Source organism: Porites lutea, chromosome 5 (genome assembly GCF_958299795.1).
Source record: "Porites lutea chromosome 5, jaPorLute2.1, whole genome shotgun sequence".
In the NCBI taxonomy this organism is placed as follows: Eukaryota; Metazoa; Cnidaria; class Anthozoa; order Scleractinia; family Poritidae; genus Porites; species Porites lutea.
In genome coordinates, this window is record NC_133205.1 from 22,692,923 (window position 1) to 22,704,460 (window position 11,538).

The 11,538-nt window shown below is 38.5% G+C and overlaps 1 pseudogene; it reads right to left on the reverse strand.

Annotated features, from left to right (window-relative positions):
• Positions 1-2,703: 2,703 nt before the first annotated feature.
• On the reverse strand, positions 2,704-10,584 carry LOC140938098 (putative leucine-rich repeat-containing protein DDB_G0281931; annotated as a pseudogene).
• Between the last annotated feature and the right edge of the window lie 954 nt (positions 10,585-11,538).

An 11,538-nucleotide genomic window follows, 5' to 3' on the forward strand; every position in this document is an offset into this window, starting at 1 on the left:
TTCAGCTGTACGGTGATGCTCTTCAGTCCTTCTCAATTTTCTAAACATCAGCCGAAGCGGGGTAAGTCTATTTTGGGTTCCTTTGTATCATCTTCAAATGGATACGTATTATTATTTTAGCACAAAAACGTGTTAAGGTCGACACCGATCACTCGATCATTTTATAAATTCTCAATAACTGCTAATTGTGTGAATGTTCATGGAGAATGTTGATGGAGATCACTATTTCTTATGCCTGATCGCACTGAAATAGTTCAGTTCAGTCACAGTTCAGTTTTTAAGTGTGGATCGTAGTGGATATTTTTACACTGTCTGATTAAGTCTGTGAAGTTAATTGTTTTAAGGGTATGAGGAGTGTAACCGCATGAATCAGAGATTTTTAGTAAACAAAGCAATTGCACTTTTGAGCTTTGGTCAAGCTCAGGTGGTTGCGAGTTTTAGGTTGAATGTTTAGACTATCTTGTTTGTGTTTTTGCGGTGACTCGAATCTCAGTTTGAAATGCCTGTCTTTGTTTTGTTTTTTAACTTTAATGATGAGAATTTGTGCTTTAATTGAGATCGAGTTTTTTTTCTTATGCGATGATTTAAAGTTACTTGAAGTTATTCATAACTTGTGATCAATAATAGATGGTATAATTGTTAAGAACTTCCTTGAATGCATTTTAGTGTTGTTGAGAGAAGATGGTGATGACCAGCCTTTAATTTTACAAACAAAAATAATCCTAAAGTAAGCATTGATGATAGTGCATGTCCAGCATTAAGTAAAACAGTTTGGCCTTCCTGATGCAACAGAGCAGCTTAGCCTTTTTAGGTTGTGGCTCTGTGATAATTTTATTTTCCAGGTGTCTCAGAGGGAAAACAATAGCTTTATTTTTAAGACATTGTTTAAGTATTTAGTTCCCAGTATTGTATCGTGTTGCTCAAGTGCTCATTCAAATATTGCAAGTGTTTCGCTTACATTTGAATTTAACCCCATCCAGGTCCAGTGAGGCCTTTAAAACTAACGCGTAAATTTTAAAAGTTTTCGCATGAGGCAGTTTCCGTTTGGCGGTTAGTGTTAGTTCTGGCCTTGAATGAAGGTTCTATAAAAAGGTTGCGTTTACATAAAATTATGGAGATCTTGTAAGCACGAATTGAAATATATGAAATGATTCATAAATTGTTTTGAACTGCAGATGAAGGTATGAAAGTGAACATGATCATCGCAGTAAAATGCGCAGCCTATTCGGTTACTTTTGCCAGTCTGAAAAGCGTTAATCAAATGTACCCGCCGGATACATCTGGAAATCCGTTTTAACCTTGCCTTGTGTTTCATTCGATCCTCGATCTTTTACAGAAAACCTCTTTTTGAGCAAACGTTAACCATTTTATCACGTTATTTTATCATGTTTGGTTAAAAACAGTATCCAAAGGAACATGAACAGAAGAGGTGAGAAACGCGTAGGCGCCGGGCGGGAGAAATCGCCTTCGTTTACCAAAATAACAAAAGAAATGAATCAATAACCCTGGCGAGCAAATAATCATTATATAAATTTGGAAAGTCGATGGAAAAGGTTACATAAGTTTGGAAAATCAAGCTTTATTTCTCGACCTTGAACCTTCGACAATGATTCATGCAGACTCCGTGTCATTTCTCACCTCTACTAATGATCGAATTCAGAAGTATTCGTCGATGTTTGGCTTTCCCTGGACAAATCCATCGGTGAATGCTCAATGGTATATAAAAAAATGAATGCTCTGGTATGGCTTAAAGTCTATAATCATAATTTCGGCTTGTAACTGGTTCAACTTTACAAGGTTTGTTTTGAGTATCCTCGCTTTATGTTTCACGCGCGTGTCCTGTGACATGCAAATCAGCTAAGAAAAGGTATCTAATGCGCATGTTCATCAGCTGACTCTGTCCCTTTAAGAAACCATTGGACCTCCATGACTCTTGGTGGGTTAATTTAAGAAAATAAGTGCTTTTCGACTGTAGGTTTTTGTTCAGGGTCGAGGGTAAATTGTCGAGGGTAGTTTTTTTTATAGTTTTTCTGAGCTTTGGTTGCAAGATTTCCCGATTTTTCGGACGAGTAAAAACATTTCTTGCAACAACAAGAAATGAATTAAATTATCTTTGTTCAGCTGTCCCCAGCTGGTAGGAAGAAGCCTGCATAGGGCAAGGTATGTATTATAATGTAACAATATCAAGCTGCATGTCATGTAGTAATGAATGCAAGCAACTGCTGACATAGTTTAGTATGTCGTGCTAGGCGGTACTATTTCCTTAGATAATACAGGCCAAAACGACAAGGCATTTTTTACGAAAAAAAAAACACTACTGTTTAGTTGCCCTGGCCTTTTGGAAACCTAAAGAATGACCGTTTAGCAATAGAAAACCCAGATATGGTATACCCCCTAACAAATGATGCTAAAACTCAGGATGTCCCGCTGGACGGTACCATTTTCTCCGGTAATACCGGCCACAAGGACAGGGCCGCTTTTATGAACAAAAATACTCCTATACAGTTACCCTAAGCTTGTAGAAACCTACAGAAATCAAGTTCTACAACACCGGTTAACAATAAAAAACCCAGATATGATATACCTCCTAACAAATGTTGCTAACGCTCAGGATGTCCCGTTGGACGGTACTAGTTTCTTCTGTAATACCGGCCAAAAGGACAAGGCCACTTTTATGAATAAAAATGTTCCCATAGAGTTATCCTAAGCTTGTAGAAACCTGCAGAAATCCAGTCCTACAACACAGTTTAACAATAAAAGCTAGAGGTTATGTACATGCCAACAAATGTTGCTATAATTTAGGATGTCCCGTTGGACGGTACTATTTTTTTCGGTAATACCGGCCAGCAGGACAAGACAAATTGATAACACATTTATAAAAGGATTGCTTACTATACAGGACCAAGAACACTTCAAAACTCACAACAAACGTAAACTTGGTCAACAATACCGTAAATCGCGCTTCTCTGGCGACAAAACGGCTCCTTTGGCTGTCAGTTTTCACCGCGCTTGAGCCGCCATATTGGATGTTTTCGAGAATTTCCGAAGTCGACCCGAATCGGAAACTCGTTCCTAGTACTCCTCGGCTGTCCTTTTGGACGGTGTGATTTAGGCACAACCCCGGGACATGTTGGTCGTGTTGGTTTGCTGGGGAATTCTGAGAAAACGGCATAAAATTAATAAGACGCCAGAACCCGCGCATTCAAAGCAATCTCAAAAGACTGAAGTTCAAGCTAGATGCTTACCCGGGCAAGAACAGCACTCACTGTCTCGCTGACAGCTCGAGGAACGGCCTCGGAGAGGGAGCGCGTAAGGTCTTGATCAGCCATCACCGGACTCGACTCGGAAGGCTAAGAATTCCCGCCATTTCCATGGAATAAATTACAGTTTTGGCGCGCTGGTAAGTCATAAATTAATTGACCAGCGACGCGACAAAATCCATTTTTTACAAATAATAAATTTACACTCGGCGAGATCAAACTTCATTATTTATAAATAATGAAATGACACAAAAAGGGGAAGTTCATTATTTATATATATATAAAAAAGGGATTTGCCAGCATGAAGGTTAACCTCATTATTTGTAAATAATAGATTTGCCACCACAGAGGTTAACTTCTTTATTTACAAATAATGGATTTACACTCGGCGAGATGAAACTTGGTGATTTATAAATACTGAATTCACAATCCAGTTTAACTTCATTATTTATAAATAATGGATTTGCCAGCATAAAGGTGGACTTCAATATTTACAAATAATGAGTTTACTCTGCAGGTTTAGTTCATTATTTATAAATAATGGATTGTAGTTGTCTGCCTGATTTATAATAAAGAAACTTGTTTGATGAATATTTATATATAATTTCTTTACAGATTTCTATTATATAGATATCAGGTTTGATAACAAATAACGATTTACATATCATTAAGTAAGTAGCTGTTACTTATTTATAAATAAATTTTTGACGGCTGACCATTATTTACAAATGATGAAAAAAAGGCATGGATTTGCTCTAAATAATATTTTTACAAACTGCGCCCCATAGGCTACGGGCTTTGGAGCCGACTAAAATTTTTCTCGGCTTACTTTACCCCGCTTTTTTTCCCTGAGGGTGGATTTCCACTGTCGCTTAAGGTGACTCGACCCAGTTTTTTTGGGGGGGTACCATCCTACTTTGAAGCTCTCTGGTATCCCCACCTTCACTTTTATCGTAAGTCTAACACATAGAATGGATAACATATAGATCAATCTACAATATAACATAAAATATTTGGCGATCGGAGTAAATGTCACGTGGTTATAATGCCACGCCCCTTTGAGGTCTGAGTCGAAAATCTGCTGTTGCAGGCATTTTTTCGTGAAAATCTCTCGGCTACACATCGCGCGCATTAGTGCCTTGCGCTGAACAGAGTTTCACCAAAATCGCAAAGACCCAATTCGAGAAATTCAGCGGTTTCCAAATTTAGGTCATAATTTATGCGAAAATGATAAGCAAACTTTACACGGATTATATCTAATAAACTATCAGATTTATCTCTTTATTTTGAGCATCCTTATAACAGATGGGTCCTTGCAAGTCCGCAAAACGCTTTAGGGCCTTGTAAATGAGCGCGATTTCGAGCAAAGCAAACATATAGAAATTATAGTTTTCGCTATTTGTTGACGTTTGTCAGCGTTTAAGAGTCTTTCTCACGAAAAAAGCATTTTCTTAAAAATTCGTAGTTTTTTTTCCTTCAAATTTTTTCAGGGCCACAATTGATTAACTAACTACCCGGACTCTGAATTTCATGGTCATTGAAAAACTGTGACATTATCTTCTATAAGCCCAAACTTGAGTAAACATTGAAGATTTTTAGCGTTTTGGCTGAGTTTGTGCTTTGGGAGTTGTCTATTGTTTCTAGTCTGTCATTATACAGCATTCTTGTTCAGCACGCGTGTAATGACCGCGCTTGGATGACTTCCGAATGCTCACCTAGATATTCCCGTCACGAGTTAGTTTAATTATTGGCTTGCATTAAACATATGAAAAAATGATATTTTTTTAATAGTAAGTAGATTTAGTGTGTAGCACTTCTTGATTTTTTTGCAAAGGCACAAGAAGCCAAGAATAGATTAAAAATTGTGAGTTAAACCTCTATGTATCACGCGATGGCCTGTCTCACTGTACCAAACTGATCATATCTCGGTGAGCATTCGGAAGTCATCCAAGCGCGGTCATTGCACGCGTGCTGAACAAGAATGCTGTATAATGACAGACTAGAAACAATAGACAACTCCCAAAGCACAAACTCAGCCAAAACGCTAAAAATCTTCAATGTTTACTCAAGTTTGGGCTTATAGAAGATAATGTCACAGTTTTTCAATGACCATGAAATTCAGAGTCCGGGTAGTTAGTTAATCAATTGTGGCCCTGAAAAAATTTGAAGGGAAAAAAACTACGAATTTTTAAGAAAATGCTTTTTTCGTGAGAAAGACTCTTAAACGCTGACAAACGTCAACAAATAGCGAAAACTATAATTTCTATATGTTTGCTTTGCTCGAAATCGCGCTCATTTACAAGGCCCTAAAGCGTTTTGCGGACTTGCAAGGACCCATCTGTTATAAGGATGCTCAAAATAAAGAGATAAATCTGATAGTTTATTAGATATAATCCGTGTAAAGTTTGCTTATCATTTTCGCATAAATTATGACCTAAATTTGGAAACCGCTGAATTTCTCGAATTGGGTCTTTGCGATTTTGGTGAAACTCTGTTCAGCGCAAGGCACTAATGCGCACTATGTGTAGCCGAGAGATTTTCACGAAAAAATTCCGGCAACAGCAGATTTTCGACTCAGACCTCAAAGGGGCGTGGCATTATAACCACGTGACATTTACTCCGATCGCCAAATATTTTATGTTATATTGTAGATTGATCTATATGTTATCCATTCTATGTGTTAGACTTACGACAAAAGTAAAGGTGGGGATACCAGAGAGCTTCAAAGTAGGATGGTACCCCCCCAAAAAAACTGGGTCGAGTCACCTTAATTTTTACGTGCGTGCGTAAAATTCACGTTCGCGAGTAAAATAGAGGCAATGCATGAAAGATCGCAGGTAAACGTAAAAGCTGAACCTCGCGCAACTTCACGTATAAGCACCAGTACACACGAAGCGATTTGTTGCTGCGACGTGTCGTCGCGACATGTTGCTGCAACTTGTCGCCTGGTGTGTACTGACTTAAGTGTTAGTTAAGCGCGAAAGGAAGTTTTCACTGGTCTATTATATTGTTGGGTCAGCTGATCGCTAAAGGAATAATTTATATGGAAAGAAAATCAAATTTTTAAAAATAAGAACTTTAGAAAGTTCATCCGCTCTTTCATACACAATAAATGGACATTTCTTTTATTGGCGAATATCGTACGTTTTAGTGCGCCATCGCTTCTCCCAAGCTGTAATTAAATTGTCTTACTAACGATTTACAGTGCAACGCGTCATGCGGGGCATTTAAAGAATTGACCTATATCTCTCACCCCCCCTCCCCACCACTGGTCACTCCACAACAACCTATTTTTCTTACTTTTCCTTTTTTGTCTTTACCTTTCGTCTGTTTTAAGGAATTTTTAACGTTTGTGGCAATCAACGTTTTCTGTTCTCCTCAGTGTTAGTTGATAACCTTTTTTCTGCATTGTGAACCCGTTTCAATTTTAACAAAAACTAAAAATTCAGTTATTTCTTACCTAGCTTAGTTATTCATTACTGACTGGGCTTTTCAGGATTCAGTCTCTAAAAGTCTTAATGATGGAAATATCTTCTGTTGTGTGGGAAGTAACAGAAATTCCGTCATATCACAGACATGAACCTGTTGGTTCACAGGAGGCACTCTAGCACTCTTCACTAACTACCAATCCTATTGTGTAACTCAGTAATTTGTAAGGTTGTTGGTGGTTAATTGTTTAGTTGAAACTTGGTCAGACAACTGGAACAAAATGGAGTTGTTACGGGCTTTGGAGCCGACTAAAATTTTTCTCGGCTTACTTTACCCCACGTTTTTTTCCTTAGGAGTGGACTTCCACTGACGAGTAATTTTCACTTGCGTAAAATTCACGTTCGCGAGTAAAATAGAAGCGATTAATGCATGAAAGATCGCACGTAAACGTAAAAGTTGAACCTCGCGCAACTTCACGTATAAGCTCATCACTTTATATCTTGCCTCGATTTTATTTACGCAACTGAAATTTTCGTGCGTGTGTACGCAGGTAAAAATACGCGAAAGTGGAAACCCACCCTTACCTTGAAATTGAAACCGTTTTGTTGTGGTGAATTGAAGTGAATCTTCAGATATATTACTTGTTACATATACAGTATAGTGACTGACAAGACATATACTTTGCAAATGTTTGTTGGCTTCGCCCACTCTCCTGCTCGTATCGTACGGCCTTAAAATATGATGAATAATCGCCGAAGCCATAAGTACAACCCAGACTACAAGCGTTTGAAAAGTAGATGACGATGGGATCATGGAAAGGGCGATAGCTAGAATCAGGCGACGTAAGAGCATGACAACTTCGAAAAAGGCCTGGTACTTAGGTTTGTAGGGTAAGTAGATCGGCCCAGGCCATACGTCAAGTTTCTTGCGATCTTTAGGGCTCATAGAGCTTCTCCTCGGACAGAAATGTAACATCAGAGAGATGACCATTGAGGGAAATCCAATTACATGGACCACGATAGAAATAATTCCTAGTGTTATACTACTACATGAGGAATTTCTGCAATTTGATTGGCTTAGATCAGTGGTATTTCAGCTTAATTTGAAATACCTACATGTGAAGATTACAAACCTTTTGCGGGTAGTAGTATAAACAAATAATAGCATGATTTGTACGTGATATTTTGCATAAATACCACTCGTGATATTTCAAAAGTGTCTCACATTTCACTCGCTTAACGGCTCGTGAAATTACGTATAACAATTTCGAAATATCACTCGTGGTATTTATGCCAAATATCACTACAAATCATGCTATTACCTATACTAATCAGACTGTGGTAGGCGTAAGAGGTACATTCTATCCAAGGGGAGGCTGACATGTAGAGCATATCAAGGTCCTTGTGGCATGGACGTTGGACTGAAAGCGTTTGTTTCACAATTGGAAAATAGCTGAAGCTTAAACAGAAAAAGGCGGTTTGGCGACATTTGAAATGAGCCATTTCCATGCGTTCTGTGTTTGGACGGAATTTCTGGAATGCTAACATGACGATAAAATATGCTCCAACCATGATCAAGCACGCCAGTGGCAAAAGAAGCAGGAAAGCAAACTTGCCAACAGGAGTAAACAGCAACGGCAAATCACAGGAAAGCGAGGGGAAATAGAGGTTCCAGTAGCTGCTTAAGTAGCCTTGAGCTGCAATGACCTTTTTAGGCCAAGTGTTGAAGTTTGATACCATGAAATCCATAGTCTGAATGTAAAACACTGCGATGCTTACTAGCGTACCGGCCGCTTTTCCTCTACTAGTCATACAGAGCACAAACACAACCATGTTTAATTCGAAAAACCACGCCGGCAAGAATTCCAAGAGCATCATAATTAACATGAAAAGAAAATGAATGGCCTTACCAACAAACCATTTCAAGGGACGTACGTTGAAATAGAAATATGACCAGATTAAAGCAAGGAATGAAACTGCAAAAACAGGAACAAACATATAATAGTACAATAAATCACCGTTTTTACATCGAAAACAAAGTCCGCTTAATTTGTAGAATCCATCGAGACAGCGAGAACAAAATCTGTCCGTGTTTCCTTGATGACAGATGCACGAATGGTTGCATGTTGTGGAGAGAGATAGCACTTTGGGTCTGTTAGAGGGCGCGTTTTTGTCTTTTCGCGATGTATTTAGCTCACAGGTGCAAGAATCTGATGGATTGCAAGCAGATGGTATTGGACACTTCACCAGGTGGGTGACATTGTTCGGTTCAGGTGATGGCCAGTAACCACTGCCAATCTTCATGATGCTAGGACGAAGATCTGCTGTCTCATGGAAATCTTTTCGGTGGCAAATCCCACCTTCCATGCATTTTTTGCACAACCCTTTGTCTCCATAAAAGTCGGCATCACAGATGCAATATCTGTAGTCGTAAAACTTGGGATCTAAACGAATGCGACCGTTATTGAAGACGAGTCGTCCTTCAGGGCACGTGTAGTTCTCTGCTTCAGGTGGCCGTATCTTTCTTGAAAAGTCTGGTTGATAAACAATGGTAGATGTGCTGTTTCCTTCTCGCATGAAAGGATTTTTGGAAAAATCTAAATTTTGAAGGAAACGAGGTCCTGAATTCCAGGTTGAAAGCTGCCCGATAACTTATTTGCTGAGACATCAAGGTAAGTTAGAAAAGAATAGAGTTCGTTAAAGTCAGGTAAAGGTCCATAAAAGTTATTGCCTCGCATATCTCAAGTGGACATTGTTTCGAAATAATACAAATTTGCAAGTACGGAACTTTTGATATCGCAAAAACTAACATTTAAAATTGATGGACTATCTACGAAGTGAACCGTTGTGCTGAAAAGTTCTCTGAAACTCTGGAATTGAATTGACAAGTTCATGTGCCCCGCTAAAAGGACGTATTTCGTCTTAGCTGCACTGGAATTAACTGGCCATGGTTTACCATGGTTTGTAGAGGAAAACCGATTCTGTGACACATCTACCATTTGAAGATTTGGCAACAGAAGCAGATCCCCCGGAACATCCCCCACTAGCTGATTGTTTGCGACATTAAATACATTAAGGTTGGTGTCACTTTCAAATGTTTCTGGTAGCCTTCCTGAAATGAGGTTTCCAGTCAAACCAACTTGCAAGAACCTTTAGGGCAACACCCGAGGCATCTCCCCGCTAAGGTGAAGGCCAGACAAGTACAAATAGGATAAGGAAGGAATACCAAATATTACGTTGAGGTCTCCATGCATCACGCCTGGGGTGTTTCGAATATCGAGATCGTAAAGTTTTTCCAGTCGAGAAAGAAAGAAAAAGAAAGCCATCCAAGTTGTTATAAGGCAACACGATACTTTTTATGTATGACGTGTTATTATGACAGTTGATTCCATACCAGAAACAATGAGAGATCTCATTAGTTGAACTGTTCCATCCACTAGCCTCGTACCATTGTTGTCCGTTTGTAGATTTGTATATATCTTGTAGAACTTCTTTTTCTTTTTCTGGCCTAAAAGACGTGTCTAACGTGTAGAGGGGGAAGTGTGATATTCGTTTTAAACAATTTTGCCCTTCCTGTTCCATAAACAATCTGTAAGCTGAACGAGAAAGGATGTTGTTATTCAGTATTTAAGAATGAGCGCAATGTAGCTCTTTTTTGCCTTTCTATAATTTTCACTGAGTGCTAGACAAATGTTTCATTTACCTTTTGGTTTGGTCAGTAGTTTTGACTTGAGATAGCACTTGGTAACTCTTCATTTTCAGTAAGACCGAAGAGGGTGGCTAAGACTGAGGCCATTTTGAATGCTGTTAGAGGTCCCTAACAGCACCATAATCTATTGTGCCATATCAAGATGCAAATCTTATGGAAAGCTCTCTGTTAAACGCTTTATCTTTCTAAAATGTCTATAGCAGTGGGCTCGGTACGAGTTTCTTGTCGGGGTTAAGTGGAGAACTTGGGCCGTGAAAAACGAGAAAAAAAAACAAAACAGACAATCGAAAAGATCCCAAAAACACTGACCATACTTGTCATCGAGCATTTTCGTTTGCTGATGCTAAAAACATAGACCGTTGCTTTGAATATTTTAATCTACGGCGGATTTATCTTCTTTAAAATTAAACTGATGAGTTAAGACGACCTTTTTGGTTGAAGAAAGCTTAGTGTTTATTTATTTATTTACCTATATTATACAGGATTTGCCCCTTTACAGCCTTTAGCAGGGCTGATATCAATGGGGCTCCTAATAAATTAAAATGAAATACATGAATACATGAGAATATAAGTGCCTTCAAGCACTTGAAAATGAATATGCACAGATGTTATTGTAGCCTACTATGTAGGTTAGTCCAGGCAAGTTGGGAAACCGGGTCCTTGCCTGATTCTTCTCTTAGGATAACCCTCGCCGCTCTCTTTTGAAGCCTTTCAAGTTTCTCCGCCAAAGTTGACCCCACACTGCTTCAGCACGTCAGCTTATAATGTAATTCAAATTTTCTTTGTCCTTTTTAGATATTTTTCAAATGTTATTATATTCACTGGTTTTTCTTTTCTGTCATATCATCTTCTCATAATTTGCATTTAAAAGGTTTGCGGATGCAGAAATACATACCGTAGTTATCTCTTGACCAGCGTGCCAGAACATTCTCTTTTCCATGTGTCAATAACATTAGAATTTGGAAGCTTTTTGTGGATGCAATTTAATAGAAGACGAAGTTCACTTTCTTTTTCAATGTCCTACATACTCTATGATTAGGAATAAATTATACTATAAAGTCAAGACTGATTCCAAATATTACCCAGTTACCTATAAACAGTTTGATCAATAAACTGATGAACTCTTCTAATTACTTTATCA